The following is a 15,591-nucleotide window of genomic DNA, read 5'->3' as shown; positions in this document are numbered from 1 at the left end:
AATAATGTAGAAGAGGGAGTGAATTTTTAGATCTCTAAACCGTAGTGGGATTCAAAAATCAAACAACAAAATGGTTAAAATAGCAAAATCAACGAATGTTTACAGAATAACTTTAATTTGAACCGAAATGTTTTACAATACCTACTTAGAATCAGAAACCTCGGTTGTGCCTGCTCATTTTCCAAAACTTCAACTTGGAATTAGATATTTGCTGACGTTTAACACCTGCTTTGCATACTACAAAGAAATCTACCCTGATTTCGGACACTCAGACTTGTAAACAGGAGACGGACCTACAGATAGAGAATTTAGATATGGAATGAATAATTTAGAGTAAGTGAAGAAATCATAGATGCTGCTTAACAAACCTAAATCAAGCACCAAAACTTTGTCGTTGCTTCTACGCCTCCTCCCCTCATCCTCGGTCTCTCGTTCTCTCGATATTTCTTTACTTTCCGCATTTCATGTTCCGCCCTAACAGGAACAAACAATATAGCAAGTAGGAAGACGACGGGAATGGTCGACGTGATACGACACAAAAAGGGGCTTTGATAATAACATTAAAAAATACTCAACTTTTACGTAGTAACCTAAACAAAACAAAACAAAAAAAAAAAAAGAAATCAGAACTCGTGAACCTATTTTGCTTTAAAACACATATCAGACTCACTTGAATCTATAAATCATCCCTCCGACTTCTCCAGAGCTCCAAAATTTTCATCACAACGACAAAAATAATAACACAATCAATTATCTTATAACTAAAAAGCAGCATAACACATGTTTAATTGAAAAAATAATTGATTAGGTGATAAAGAGATCAATGTGGATTCTTTAGGTAGATTTCATGTTATCAAACATGTGTAGATCTTGGCAATTACGGGAAATGGTGGTTGTGAGAGAGATGGCTGATTGACCGTGGCATTGGCGATTATGGAGAGGGGGGGGGGAGGGAGAAGACGGATAATCGGGTGGCAGAAAGGATGAAATTTATATAAAGTGTATCTTCTCTTGACTGATTCAATTGCTGAAAGTGCGATTTAATTGCTGAAAAGAGAGGATACACTCAATTCCTAAAAGCAAGGGATACTATTCAAAAGTATTGATAGTGGATCAAATACTTGTACCCATTGCATTATTATTTATAACATTTATATTATAATATTATTTTCTTGATGGTTAGTTGTACTGTTAGTTTAATAGTTTGGACGTCTTAAAGAAATATTATTATTATGTTGAATCTATTTATAGAAACAGTGAGATTTCTTTTATAAGATATATATATATATATATATATATATATATATATATATATATATATATATATATATATATATATATATATATATATATGTTACTCCAGCAATACAATACAGAAAAAATTAAGAAACTTTGACAGCAATTAAGCTATCTATTAGAGTATTCCATTTTGCCTTAGACCCAAGAACAAGCAATGATAATAACCAAGATAAAAGAAAGTAAATAGAGAATGAAGAACAATAGATTTAGCGTGGTTCAGCAATAACTTGCTTACATCCACAAGAAGAGAGAGAAATTTTGTATTAGGTTAAGAAGCAATTTACCTCACTTTTGTTCCCTGTTACAAAACTTATGCGTCCTACACTATTTACAGTTGAAATCAACATATAAGCAAACATACATGGGCCTACAAACATTGGGCTATTAACCGGGTCATTTAACCCAAAACAGTTGGGCTGACCCAAGTCAACTTAAGCTAAGATCTTTGGGCTGACCACTTACAATTCTCCACCTCGAACAACATTTGATAGACCTCAAATTTTGGACGATACACCAAAGAAAAAATTTCACATCTTGATATGTAGAACTCAATCCGGCTGCACCATTTGACCGTGGTTGCCTATGTACCCACATCTGGGAACAAGCCACCGTAGTTCACTTCACCGGGTGAAAACTCTACCTCACCCTGACACCGCCCCGCAATGTTATTACCCTTAAAGGCAATCAACACTGATTAATACTAAGCAAGTTCAAGCAATGTTTAAACATATAAAAAAACACATAAAGTCTTAATATTTTTATCGATTTGACAAGAAAGTCCTAAATTTATTTTTTTTAACAGTAAAGTCCAAATTACCGGTAGTTTTTGATATTTTTACCATTTTTTCCGGTTAGCCAGTAATTAGGACTTTTTTGTCAAAAAAAAAAAGTTTGGGAATTTCTTGTGAAATCGTCAATTAGGACTTTACTGTCAAAAAAATAAAGTTTAGGACTTTCTTGACAAGTCGTTAAAAATATTGGGACTTTAGTGTGTATATAATTTTTTTTGTTAGAAATTTAATGGTATGATACTCGTTAAGCATAAAAGTTATTGAAACCTTCTCTAATCAGGTAGTTCCTATTGAAATCTTTAACGTTTGCTTCTTGTTAAATCGTTTTTTTTAATCTCAACAAACCAATATTGAAAAAGCCAAAAAAAGTCAGGCAATTTAGGACTTTCTTGTCAAATCGATGAAAATATTGAGACTTTACTGTATATATCCCATATTTAGTATGTGTTTTTATATGTTGGTTCCATTCCGTAAAAAACAAATCATTTCTACTCATGATAACATATTTATTCCAAAATATACATTAAAATATCATTCACCATTTAAATGTATTATACTTTCATATACCAATATAGATTGGTTAATTTTAAATCAAAATTAAATCATAACCAAAACGATATATCCATCACAATATGCAACCAATTTTTTTTATGATTGGTTAAAGTCTTTAAAAATCATAGCTTTTAAAAAGGTAAATATACTTTAGCTCGTTTATTTTAAGAATTGTAAAATGTTAGTAAATGGGTTTAGTGAAATCACACAACTTCTATTATATTATTTGTTAAAATGGTATTATTTTTATTAAAGAAAGTTTCGACTTAATGGTAAAATTAATTGGATTGGAGATGTATACTAAATTCCTATGGTTGAAAAAAAAAATCGTTGCATGCAGGAAATGATGGTACTACAAAAGTTGAGATAATTATTATAGATACTATTAAATATTAAAGAGATATAAAAAATCTAGAAATTTACGTTCTCTATTCATCTCTTACATACTTAATTTTTTATAACAACACGCTTCCATTTAAAACCAAGGCAAACAATATAAAAATGAAACAATAAACAAAAGTTATGACATTTTTTTTGTTTAATGGTTATTCGAGAACTAGTAAAAGCAAAATAAACAAAACCATATAAAAGATTAATATTATTATAAAATCATTAATTATTTATTTACTTTTTCTTATTATCTTAAGCATCCACGAAATGGGGGATCCTCTAGTATAGATTTCTACATGTTTTTTCTAAAGTAAAATACAACATCTATGTTGGATTAGTGTTTAAGTTCATAACTATTTTGGTATGTACTTGATCCGATTATGAGCATGATCCTTTTGGGTTGCCTTCATCATAGCAATATGTAGGATGAATTAAAGAGAGAAATGTTTAATTATGATTTATTAATATATTATAAGAATAATACATTAAAGAAGAAATCATATATTTTAATTAATATTAGTCAAGAATTAATTAAGAATTAATTTTGTGGTTAAAATAGATTAATTAAACTTAGGGGACTGGATTTGTAATTATAAGATAATTGCTATTCGGCTATAGATCACCTAATAATATAGGTTGGACGAATTCTATGGGAAGCCCATAAGGAATTCGTCCAAGGCATATAATTAAAGGAGTCCATGGACTGCTTAGGACCTAAGTAGTTAAATTAGGGTTTCCTAAGTTCAAAACCCTAATAGCCTAAGTATATAAAGACCCCTAAGGCCCCCAAAAACGTGGGGAATGAATCCTTTAGGGTTGCTAGTCGTTTTTGGTGCCTCCTCTCTCCTTTCTTCTTCATCTAGTTGCTTAGTGGTGTTTGTGACTCCATTAGAGGTTCAACACTTGAGGCACTAAGCTTTTTGAAACCAAGGAATTGATTGCTATTGCTATATAACAATCAAAGGTAATCTCTAAACCTTATTTCAGTTCATAATGTGTTAGATCTAGGGTTTATGGCTTTGGATATTCAATTGCATGTTCATTAGACAAACTATATCCAAAAGCTATTAGGGTTTGCATGTACACCATAAAAATGATGTATTACTCGAAACTCATCAATTTGTACATATATTCCATAAAAAAACCTGTGGATTGATTGATTATTATTTTTGCTTACAATGTGACCAATTAGTGCACTCTACTAACTCATTATCATAGAGTAATTATGAAAAGACAACACAAGATTAATTTCTCATCTGTTGATCAAAAAACACCAATAGGTTAGCCAACTTCAAGAAAACTAAGCAATCTACATGTGTTTCATTGGTTGAGCACAAAGTCTTGTTACCACAAAGATATCCATGACCTGAAAATGAATTAATTTTGTTTATGCAATACATACCGTTGGAAAATCAAGTTTAAAATAAAATTAGCAATTGATATATCTTGTTAAGAACACATGAACAATATTGGGGAAATTTAGTTGATTACCAAAGCTAAATCATTAAATTATAATAGATGTAAAAGTAGAAAAAAACAAATGAACAATATTGAGGAGATATACTTAAATTATCTCTAGGCTTGTTGGCTATTTTTTCAGGTAATAAAAGAAAGATTTCATGTTAGTGCTTATGATGATGATAATGAAAAATTCTGCAAAATCAAATGAAGGGAAAGAAACTACACCAATTTGATTTAATAATGTGCAGTTAATGGTATTAGCCGGCACAAAATGAGTTTATTTTGGTCCCCTGTTTTCTTTGTTGAGATTTTAGCACATCTTTGGTCTACAAGAGTAAAAAAAAATAGATTAAGTAATATACTTTTTTCTTTTGACCTATAACCAGAAGTAAACAGGAGATTTAAAAAAAAAAAAGTTGAACTTTCAATATATATATATATATATATATATATATATATATATATATATATATATATATAAGAGAGAGAATAAGGTTGACCAAAAGCTTAAGTAAAGGCTTACCGAATTAAAACAGAAGGTGGCATGGCGATAAGAGATGTGGTGGGTCGCATATATGGTTTGCGAGAGTGAGAGACAGAGAAGGAGGATAGAAGTGAGAAGAAAGTGTTATGGCTATCACCTTTTGTTACTTTTTAATAGGGGCATAGATTTTAAGGCCAAGAATAGAGTAAATAGCGGTGATGAATGAAACTCCATGTAAGTTGCAAGTTTAAAAAAATCATTAAATCCATTTTTATACTTTTATTTACAAGTATAAAGATAATTAAAGGAACCTAAAAATTCTTCATTTCAATCTGATAAGATTTCAGATTGATGTTCACTCAAATTTTTTATCATCTACGAAGTTGCCAAGGTGGCACATGAGGTGGACTCAAGGACATGAGCATCTATTTTAGGTATGTTAGGTGGCTTTTGTAGGTGCTTTCTTAGGGCATCCACAATAGATTTAAATGGATTGTCACATCATTTTTTTAAATTCCATACAACTCAATCAATTTTTTCCTACAATGCATTCAATTCTACAAAGTTCAATAGAAAGGTACAAAAGCTAATTTATAGTATGTATTTAAGATTAGAAAACTTTTCTTTTTCCCATTGAAGAGGTTCAATGGCCATTGAAATCCAAATCCATTGAATGCTAAGGTGACATCTCACTATGGTAGAGTTTCATCCATTGAATGACAACTAGACTTGTCACCTCATTCAACTCTCTCATTGAACTCACCATAGTAGATGCTCTTAGAGGCATGCCGTTTATAACTACATTTGGTTACAGCTCACTACCTTATCACCACCTTTTGTTGCAACTCAACAAATGATAAAAAATAAACACGACTCCTGTTGATTAACATTGTATCAATGATTTCTTATGAAATGGCAATCACACATCATGATCTTTTAAAAGATTTACATATTTCCATCCAGTAAGCTTTAAAGCACTTTCCTTAAAATCACCAATACCAAATATGTGTATGAGGTTTTGGGGACGTTAATGTTGATAGAAAAAAGTTATTGCTTGAATATGCTAAATTTATGCCAAACAGTCTTTCATCTGGTGGTTAACTGTTATCAAACAATTTTATACTAAATAAGACATTAAATTAAAAGTCATGGACTCTATAATGCAAAGCAAGAAAAAAAATATTTTTGAAAATTGTTTGTTTAGGAGCTCATACATGTATATGGTGACCCTTAAGCTTGTTTAGGGTCTACAAAAATCCAAGTAGAGATTCAATCAACATTTCCTCAAGCTGACATCTAAAAAGCACCAGAATAAATAAAAACCTTAGATAAAAATAAATAAATTAGAACATATCCTTTACCTTCTTCATGTGGATTGATTGTTGATAATCTGAATATATAAAGTTAGGGCTTTATCATTGATTGATTCCAAAATAGAAAACTACAAATGTATAATAAAAAGTAGAATCATCAAAAGAGGAGGAGAATGATGATAAATAAGGTGAAAGAAACACTAAATTGAAGCAACAAGAAGGAAAAATCGAGAAGAAATTGGGAAAAACACATTACCATAACTTGGGCTTTCATAGACTTATCTTTCCTGTAAAATACTATTGAACCACTCAACCTGGAAAAAAAAGGTAGTATCAATCTAAGTTTTTTAAAGAGTATAAAAAAACAAAAAATAAGAGCAAAACATATATACACTTGTAGATTATTTATATGTAGATACCCCTTTCTTATGTTTTTTCACTAACTTGAAAGAATAAGACGATGTTCAGTGTGGTCGATTAAAAAAGTGGTCATACTCACTTCCTGTTTTGTTATCTCTCAAGCATTTCCAATTTTCCACTAACACTTTATATTCAGTTTCATTGTTGGTACAATCACATTAGAGTATCAATATTTAACGTGGAAAATAGATTGATAATTACATGTATGATCACCAGAAAACAAACAAAAATAAAAAAGATGAAAAGAAAGTAGTTATCACCGCCAATTTGCTAGGATCAAACATGGTTTTTTCAAAATATTATCTTGAAGGATGAAAACTTATATCCTGAAATCTTGTTCATAGAATCCTAGAAACATGCAAAGAAGATATTCGACTCAAAACCCAATGAAAGATAGAGAGTGTGTGCAAAGGCGAGGCTTCAACAATTAACCGATTGTAATTTTCTCTACACCATTTTCACAAAAACAAACCTAAATAGGACTTATTTTAGAAGGAAGAACGAAATAAAAAAAATAGGAAGCGTTTAATGGAGGGTGACGCTGGAGGTGCAGGCCATGTGGGAAGTGATGGCGGTTGGAATAGCAAAGCAGAGAAATGCAAATAAGAGTAACATAGGTATAGCATTATAAGATAGAATAAATGAATATATAGTGGGAGGTTGTTGGACAGGATATGGAATGGGTAATTCTTGGTTAACGAATTCAATTTATAGATAACTCTACAACTTAATATGAGATATTTAAGGAGCTTGATAAAAACGTGCATCATGCTAGTTTTTACTTTTGACCTGACCAAATAAGATTTTCATGCATAAAGTGGTTGTATTAGATGCTTTAAAGGTAATACCTCTTAAAATTCAGCATTTGATGCTAAATGCTTATTAAGGTGTGTGTGTACACACACTAGGTTTAAAACCCATGAAAACCACGGTTCGAAAAACATTATTCATAATTTCAAATTGTAACAACTATTCACATATTTGCAAAAAAAATATTAATTTACAAATGTAGATTTTTATTTGTAAGTTTATAATAATTAATTAAATTTAATATATACATTGTTATGAGTATCTATATACGTTTTGTATGTTTAAATATTTGATAAAATCATGATTGTTTACAATGCAATATAAATTTAAACGGACTATAAAAATTGTAATAATTAATCATGAACTTGCAAACAAATATTTTTATATAAAATCAGATGTTTTGTTCATAAGTCTATCATCATTGTTTTTAATTAATATGTAATATGGTTTCAAAACATTTGTAAGTCTATAATCTTTATTTATAATTGATAGGTTAGAAACCCCAGTACTACAAGGATTGATAATTTAAAAAAGCATATATGATCCATAAAGCGACTTATCATTAAAGGTTTGATAACAAATTCAAATCTATGTAGATAAATAAAAACTAAGAACCAGCCAATGGACACCTTTTACAGCCATAAAAATAAAATGTATGAGAAAAATTAAAACTAATGAGACATAGGTGAATAGGGTTAATGACATTAAGTTTAAGCTCTTTAGAAATAAAAATTGGACATACTCATGATAACAACCACAAACATGGAGGATATTCTTCTAACAACCCCAAAACATAATGTAATCCAACAAAGCTAAATGTAAGAAAACTACAAAATCGCAGTAGATTCTTCAAAATTTCCAATTGTTGCAATAAACAGTTAAATAAAGCAAGCAACCAAGGAGTTTAAGATCTTAAATTTTTAAATGTTGAGAGCATGTATGTCACACCTCGAAAACCGATGGTGGAAACATTTCCGGGGTGGACTCCACGTTGAGTATCAAATCCAATGTACATAGTAACACAGTAAACATAAAACATTACATTCCATAGAATTGTTTACATCAGTTTGAAAGAAAAGTTATACAAGTGTTATATACATATATTATATGAACACAAAATAAAGACGAGTTTTCTAACGCTCCGTCTTCTCCAAAAGGTGGCGGTGTACCTGTCTAATGCTGACCTGGGAATACAAGCAGTTTGAAAATCAGCATAAAACTGGTGAGTTCATAAGCGGTCTTGTTTTGAAAAGAATGAGATCCCTTTTTGTTTTCTGAAAAAGTTGTTATCCAAGAAAATCCCATATTTTCTTATGTAAAAACAATTTACTTATCATTTCGTTACTTAATTCGTTTACGAGTAATCCCATATTTTCCTAAGTATTTATCTACCCTTTTGATACTCAATTAGTAGTTTAGATTTCGAAGTACTAGTAACTACATTACTTATAGTAATTGTTAAGTATTCTGATATCTTAGTTATCCTACATTCGATTGTTGATTATCTGCTATACTTAGAGGTATTTTCGAATATTTGGATTCACTCAGAAGCATACATTAACAGTATTTTCGAAGTTCTGGTGATTTCCAAAAGAGTACCTTAGACGTATTTTCGAAGCTCTGTTGACATCCTAAGGCGTATGCATTCGAAACTCAGTCGATGTCCAGAGGTGTATTGTCAAATGTATTTCGAAACTCTGGTGACACCCAAGGGGTACACTAGTTGTATATTCGAAGTCTTGGCGTCATCCAAAGGCGTGCATTCGTATTCGTATTCGTATACCTATTCCTATTCCTATTTGTATTCGCATTCGCATTCGTATTCGTAGTCGTAGTCGTATATCTATGCTATTCCTATTCGTATTCGTATTCGTATTTGTATTTGTTCTATCCTATTAGTTATATTCGTATTCGTATTCGTTCTATCCTATTAGTTATATTCGTATTCGTATTCGTATTCGTTTTATCCTATTAGTTATATTCGTATTCGTTCTATCCTATTAGTATTAATCTTAGTTTATGATTAGTATGATTCCTTATACAAAACATAATATGAAACTTAGATTATAACATCTATTAAGGGAATCTACATTTAGTTTGACAATTTACTCTGCAATTCGAACCAATGGTTAGTACGATTTTCGGTATTAAAAGTATACATAATATGAAACATTTGAACAGAAAATAATAAGTTTAAGTACAAGATTCCCTTGAAACAGTGAAAAACATTGAAAAACATTTGTATCTAATTAGGGCTTGAATTATTTATTAGTAAGGGACAAAGACTTCTAATCGCGAAAACACTCTGTTGCAAGCGTTTGGAGGGACCCAGGTGGCATTTGAGGACACATGAGGCTGGGATATGGAGTTTACTCTTCAAGAGTAAACTCATACTAGAGTTTTCGGCCCTAATGTCCCATTCCCCATGAGTTTACGACTGTAAACTCATGGTGGGGTGTTCTATGGTGAAAAATGGCTTCATATCACTTGAGGGAAAATTCTAGGGTTAGTTTCAAGGCATGGAAAAGTGAATTAAGCAATTTAGGGACCCTTTGAGGAGTTTACAGCAGTAAACTATATGTTTACGGCCATAAAATCTTGTACCCGTATCCAAAATGTTTCTTGATGGTTCTTAATTAATCATATGTGATTTCAAGCCATTTTACAAGTCTAGGGGTAAAATTTAGGCACCATTTGACATAGTTTTGGGAGTTTACGGCCCAGGAACCCTTTATAGGGGGGTTTACGGCCGTGAACTCCTGAGGGAGGTGTTTTCATTGAGTTTAAGGCTTCCAATACGTTTGTGGTTGCTTCTAGATTTTTGTTCAAGGCTTTTGGTGTGTTTAAATGGCAATTTAACACCTTAGAAGGAGTTTACTCTCCATGATAATGAGTTTACGACCCAAGCATGTTCTTGGGCAGTAAACTCATTTTTACTCCTCTAAATTGATGTTCAAGGTGTTCTAAGTCCATTTTGGTAAGCCCCTAAGTCATATCTAAGCCTCAATGGTAATGGTTATCCTAAATATGGGTTGAACGAATTCAAGGAGATAAGGATCCTTGAAATCGTCCAAAGGATAAAGGATAAGGGTTTTCAAGGCTTATCTTATGGCTGCTTTGTGGATAAGCAACTAGATAAGGATAATGACTGAAACCCTATCTCTAACCCTGTATAAAGACCCCTAAGGCCTTAGAATTCGTGCACTTGATCCCTAGAGCATCTAAGGACGAATTCTAACCTCTCTCCTCTCTCTTTATACCTTCTCCATTTGCTCTTGGTGTTTGTAAGCCATTAGAGGAGTGACACTTGTGACTCTAAGCATTCCAAAGTCAATTCAAGGAGGAATTAGGATTGTTATTGCTACATAACAATCAAGGTAATATCTTAAACCTAATTATATGTTAATATTGATTTCCATATGCTAGAATTAGGGTTTATAGTCTTGGATTCAAAGCATGTACAATAGTGAAACCTAGATCTAAGCATTAGGGTTTATATGAGCACATAGGATGTCTTATGACTAAAACCCATCATCATCGTCGATTCATTGCATACACCATGTATGACAAAGACAATGATTTCTTCAAATTATGTGTGAGAGATTTGAATTCAGGTTCTCTTTGTAGCAAGCCACAAGCTGATTGGGTCTGTAATGTGGCATGGGCTAAAGGGGGTCAAGCATTGCTATACGTTTTCACTGATCAAAAAAAGAAGCCTTACAGGTATCCTATATAAGTATATACAACTTTTTCTAAACTCTATATCTCTTATCTAATTTAAACATTTTATATTTCTTGTATATGATTTTAGGATATATTGTAGTATGCTTAGATCAAAGGATGAAGATGTGACACTCTTAGAAGAACCTGAAGAAAATGTGCATGTTAACATCAGACATACCAAGGATTTTAAGTTTGTGACTGTTTATGTATTTTCAACCACATATTCAAATGTATTATTATATACTAGCTTTAATTGTTTTTATTTCATTGATTTTTCTTTCAAGAATCATTCAAACTTCAAATTCTTTAGGTTTTTCTGATCAATGCAACTGATCCTCTATCTGGTTTAACACTTGTGTGGGAATGTGAAGCTTCTGCACATTGCATTATCGAGCATCATCAAGGCTATCTTTATCTTTTTACCAATGCTAACAAAGAAGGGCAATCAGTAAATTACCATTATATCCTTCGTAGCCCTCTTCACTCTTCAAGTCCAAGAAAGTGGGAGGTTAGACTTTCTTTTGATATATGTTGTTTTTTCTTAATGAAAAAAAAAGACTTTCTTTTTACCTTTTTTTTAAATGTTACAAAATGTATTTATTGATGACAATGATTTGGTGATTGAGGATGTTGACTTTTGTGACACATTTGGTGCTTATTGTTAAAGAAGGAGAAAGATTCAGGCTTTGTTCAGTTGCATTGCCTCTTCCAAGAAATAAGTTTTTTTTTTAATAGTTTTATTAATGTTATGATGATTCAGATTTCATATATTGTTATTTTTGTTTATTGGGTATAAAAATTTGAGACATTTTTGCCCTTTTGTCTAACAGGATGCGTTCCATCTTAAAGAGTTGGGATTACATTTTCTTCCTCTTCCATAATCTATTTCCCAAATCTCACATGGACCAAATTATGACTTTTATTCACCAATCATGCGATTTACAATTTCATCACCTGTGGTATGTTTCTGTTAAAATTTTATGACGAACAAGCCCTTACTTTTTGTTTACCATCTGAATTTGTTTTCTTTTCAGATGCCTAATGCAGTTGTTGATTATAATTTATCAAATGGGAAATTTGAAATCATTCAACAACAAAACCTGCTTCAAGAAAGAACATGTGTTTTATATGGCACAGCTTTTGTGGGACCCACAATAGATAATAAATCAAATAGTAATAACTATGGGGAGTCAAAGTCATGGAATGATCTTTCTGAGTTTTATGTTTGTGAAAATCATCAAGTGGTTTCTAGTGATGGAGTCAAAGTTGGTTTGACTATTGTTTATTCGCATTAAAGGAAAAAAGAAGGTGAAAATCCTGGATTGCTTCATGGACATGGTGCTTGTGGTGAGTTGCTTCATAAAAAATGGTGTAATGAGTCAAAAAGTCTTCTTGATCGTGGTTGGATTCTTGCATATGCTGATGTTAGGTTAGTTTTTTTTTTAATTATTAAATCTTGTTCTATAATTAATATTGTTTTTTAATATATTTATATAGGGGAGGGGATTATAACAAAAGGGAAAAATGAAAGAAACAACACATTTTTATTTTACTTTGAAAAAAGGTCATAAAAGACCTTATATATTGAGTTTTTTCTGGATAAACATCATTTTTTTTTCTTGAAGATCTTGTATTTTTCCATTTTTCCAAAAAAGCCCTCAATTTTTTTTTTCTTCCAAAAAAACCCTCTTTTTTTCTGAAAAAAACCCGCACATTTGACAAGTTTTTTGGAAAGTAGCTGCTAAAAGGGCCAAATTGAAAAAAAAATGAAAAATACAAGGTCTTTTTCTAAAAAAAGTAACATTTAAAAATTGTACTTTTCATAAAAAAATCTACTATAAAAATTTACCAAACTACAACACTTTTAATAAAAAAAAAATCTTATTAGAACATTCTACTTAAAAAATTGTTTACATTAATATAATTTAAAAAAATAATCGAAAGTACGTTGCTATTTATTGTATATAAGTATATAACCCAAAACAAAACATTATTATTATTTGTTTTTTTAATAGTTTTGTTGTATTTTCAGAGGTGGAGGTGGGAGAGGAAAGAAATAGCATGAGGATGGAAGAAGCATTAAAAAACAAAATTCAATTAATGACTATATTTCATGTGCAAAATTCCTAATTAACAATAAAATTATACATCAAAATAAATTAGCAGGTTGGGTAAATTGGTAAAATGACATATAATTCGTAAAATAACATATAATTTTTAATATTAGATAAAAAAATTAATAAAAAATTGATATACTCCTAATTAAAATATCTTTATCTTATATTATAATAAGAAAAAACGATTCATTAAATGTGTGTGTGGGATATCAAACTTCTATGTGAAAAGTAAAAACTACATAGGCACATGCCCGCTGTTTTTGTCTTTTATTTATTTGTTTATTTATTTTCATTAATGTCTTGATTTGTTTAGTCTTATGACTTGGATATCTGAGGAACTAAAGTTTAGTTGATGAACAAACCGATCAAAATTAATAGAAAGGTTTGAAATCAGATTGCTTAGAATGACCAAAAGATTAGAAATCAGATTGCATGCAAGTTGTTTGATCAAATGCCCGAGGGAGATTACCTTCTTTATATGTGATTAAATTTCCCATTTTTTAAAAAATTTAGCAAGTGAAGTTTCAATTTTACAATTAAACGAAAACAAAATCAACCGCTTGGACTTTTATTATTATTTTTTTTATAAGAATGTACGTTTTTCTTACCCGCCATTCCTGACATTGGACAGCTTGCATGTCCATGACACATGACAATATTAAATACATTAAATACATGTATTCTAACATCTCTGGCTTTTTGTTGTATTATAACAGATTCTACTTGGAGTGCCTCACAATTCCTATATTTTTTGTTGGATTTAATCTTCCCAAGGTGAATCTAAGTTCTAATATATTGCAACTAACATACTTGCAGTTTATATCATCTAAATATAAACTACATGCAAGGAATATATATAGTGTTTTTTTTGTTGCTGTTATTGACTAGTTTACCCTTGAGTATCCATTAATAAGATAATGTGAGTTAGTGGTTGTTAATGATTCAGATCTTTGCAATATGCTTTTGCAAGGCAATTTGTTATATTAGGCAGCCAACAGCTCCCTAACCCTTGTTCAGCTTGGTTTTAACTTTCTAATATAGTGTTCCTTATGATGGAATCATGGCTCATTCCATCACAACAGAAAAAAAAAATTGTTTGTTTTGGGGGATATTCGCATAAAAACCCTAAATTTTTTCAGAAAAATACGGTTTTACCCTAACATCACTTTTTGGTGGGTTTAGAGGGTGCTGCTTTCCCATAAACACCAACATCTGAACTCAACAACCAGATAAATTAGAAAAGGGTATAATGGGAAAACCAATACTTTTTTTTGATTTGGAATTGCTTCTTCATATATTTTTTTTAATGAACAAAAGGGTATAATGGGAAAACCAATATTTTTGTAAGTGGAAAGATAAATTAGAAAAGTGGATGATTAGCCTCTGGATGATGAAATTGTTTTGGAGTTAGACCAAATGGAGAAAGTATCTGATATAGAAGATATCTTGAGTTACAGGCCTGCTGCTGAACTTGAGCTTCAGGTATGATTATGATCATTGTTGTTAATATCTATTACATGTTCTTTTTACTTATACATTATGTTAAAGACTATGAACATGTAGGAGTTGTTGGTGGATTCAGCTTCTGGTTTTGGAAATAGTGAAGCATATATATATATATATATATATATATATATATATATATATATATATATATATATATATATATATATTATAGTTTACAAACTGTAGAATGTGTTCAGTAGTGAATCTCATTGAGACAAAATGGTAAATCTGCAGGTGGTTCAATCAATGTCATTTAGTAATATTTGGAATTACTGCCTTTGTAAGTTTGACTAAAACCTTCTAATTTTGTTTACTTTTTAACTTTGTTTTTGGTTTCATTTAGTAATAAAGTATCAAATATCAACAGTTATGTGGTAGTAATCCTTCTGATGGGGTGTTTGTTGGGCTGCTTCTTTCAATGTCATTAACAACAGTGGTAAGTAAAATCTTACTATTATGAAAATCTTTTGCTTAAACCTACCTTATTGACTTGTAGTTGATTAAACATTAATTTAATTATGCAGGTTTTGAATTTTTTGATGGAAAAGAATAGTGTTAATGCTCTTCATAGAAAAGTATGTTGGTAGTTTAGGAAATTTGGCTAATAATTTAGTTAATTATATAAAAATGTTGAAATGTTACATTTGTCTACTATTGGAATGATTATTGATGTATTACATTTGTCTACTATTGGAATGATTATTTGTATGACATTAACTTTTGTG

General features: G+C 30.6%; 1 pseudogene; it reads left to right on the top strand.

Moving 5' to 3' along the window:
* Positions 1-11,037: 11,037 nt before the first annotated feature.
* On the top strand, positions 11,038-15,453 carry LOC145035375 (uncharacterized; annotated as a pseudogene).
* The last annotated feature ends 138 nt before the right edge of the window (positions 15,454-15,591 follow it).

The sequence above is a fragment of the Lactuca saligna genome, chromosome 3, assembly GCF_052625555.1.
Source record: "Lactuca saligna cultivar CGN05327 chromosome 3, ASM5262555v1, whole genome shotgun sequence".
Taxonomy (NCBI): domain Eukaryota; kingdom Viridiplantae; phylum Streptophyta; class Magnoliopsida; order Asterales; family Asteraceae; genus Lactuca; species Lactuca saligna.
Note: the sequence above shows the minus strand (reverse complement) of the source record. Positions and strands in the feature narration are given on the sequence as shown.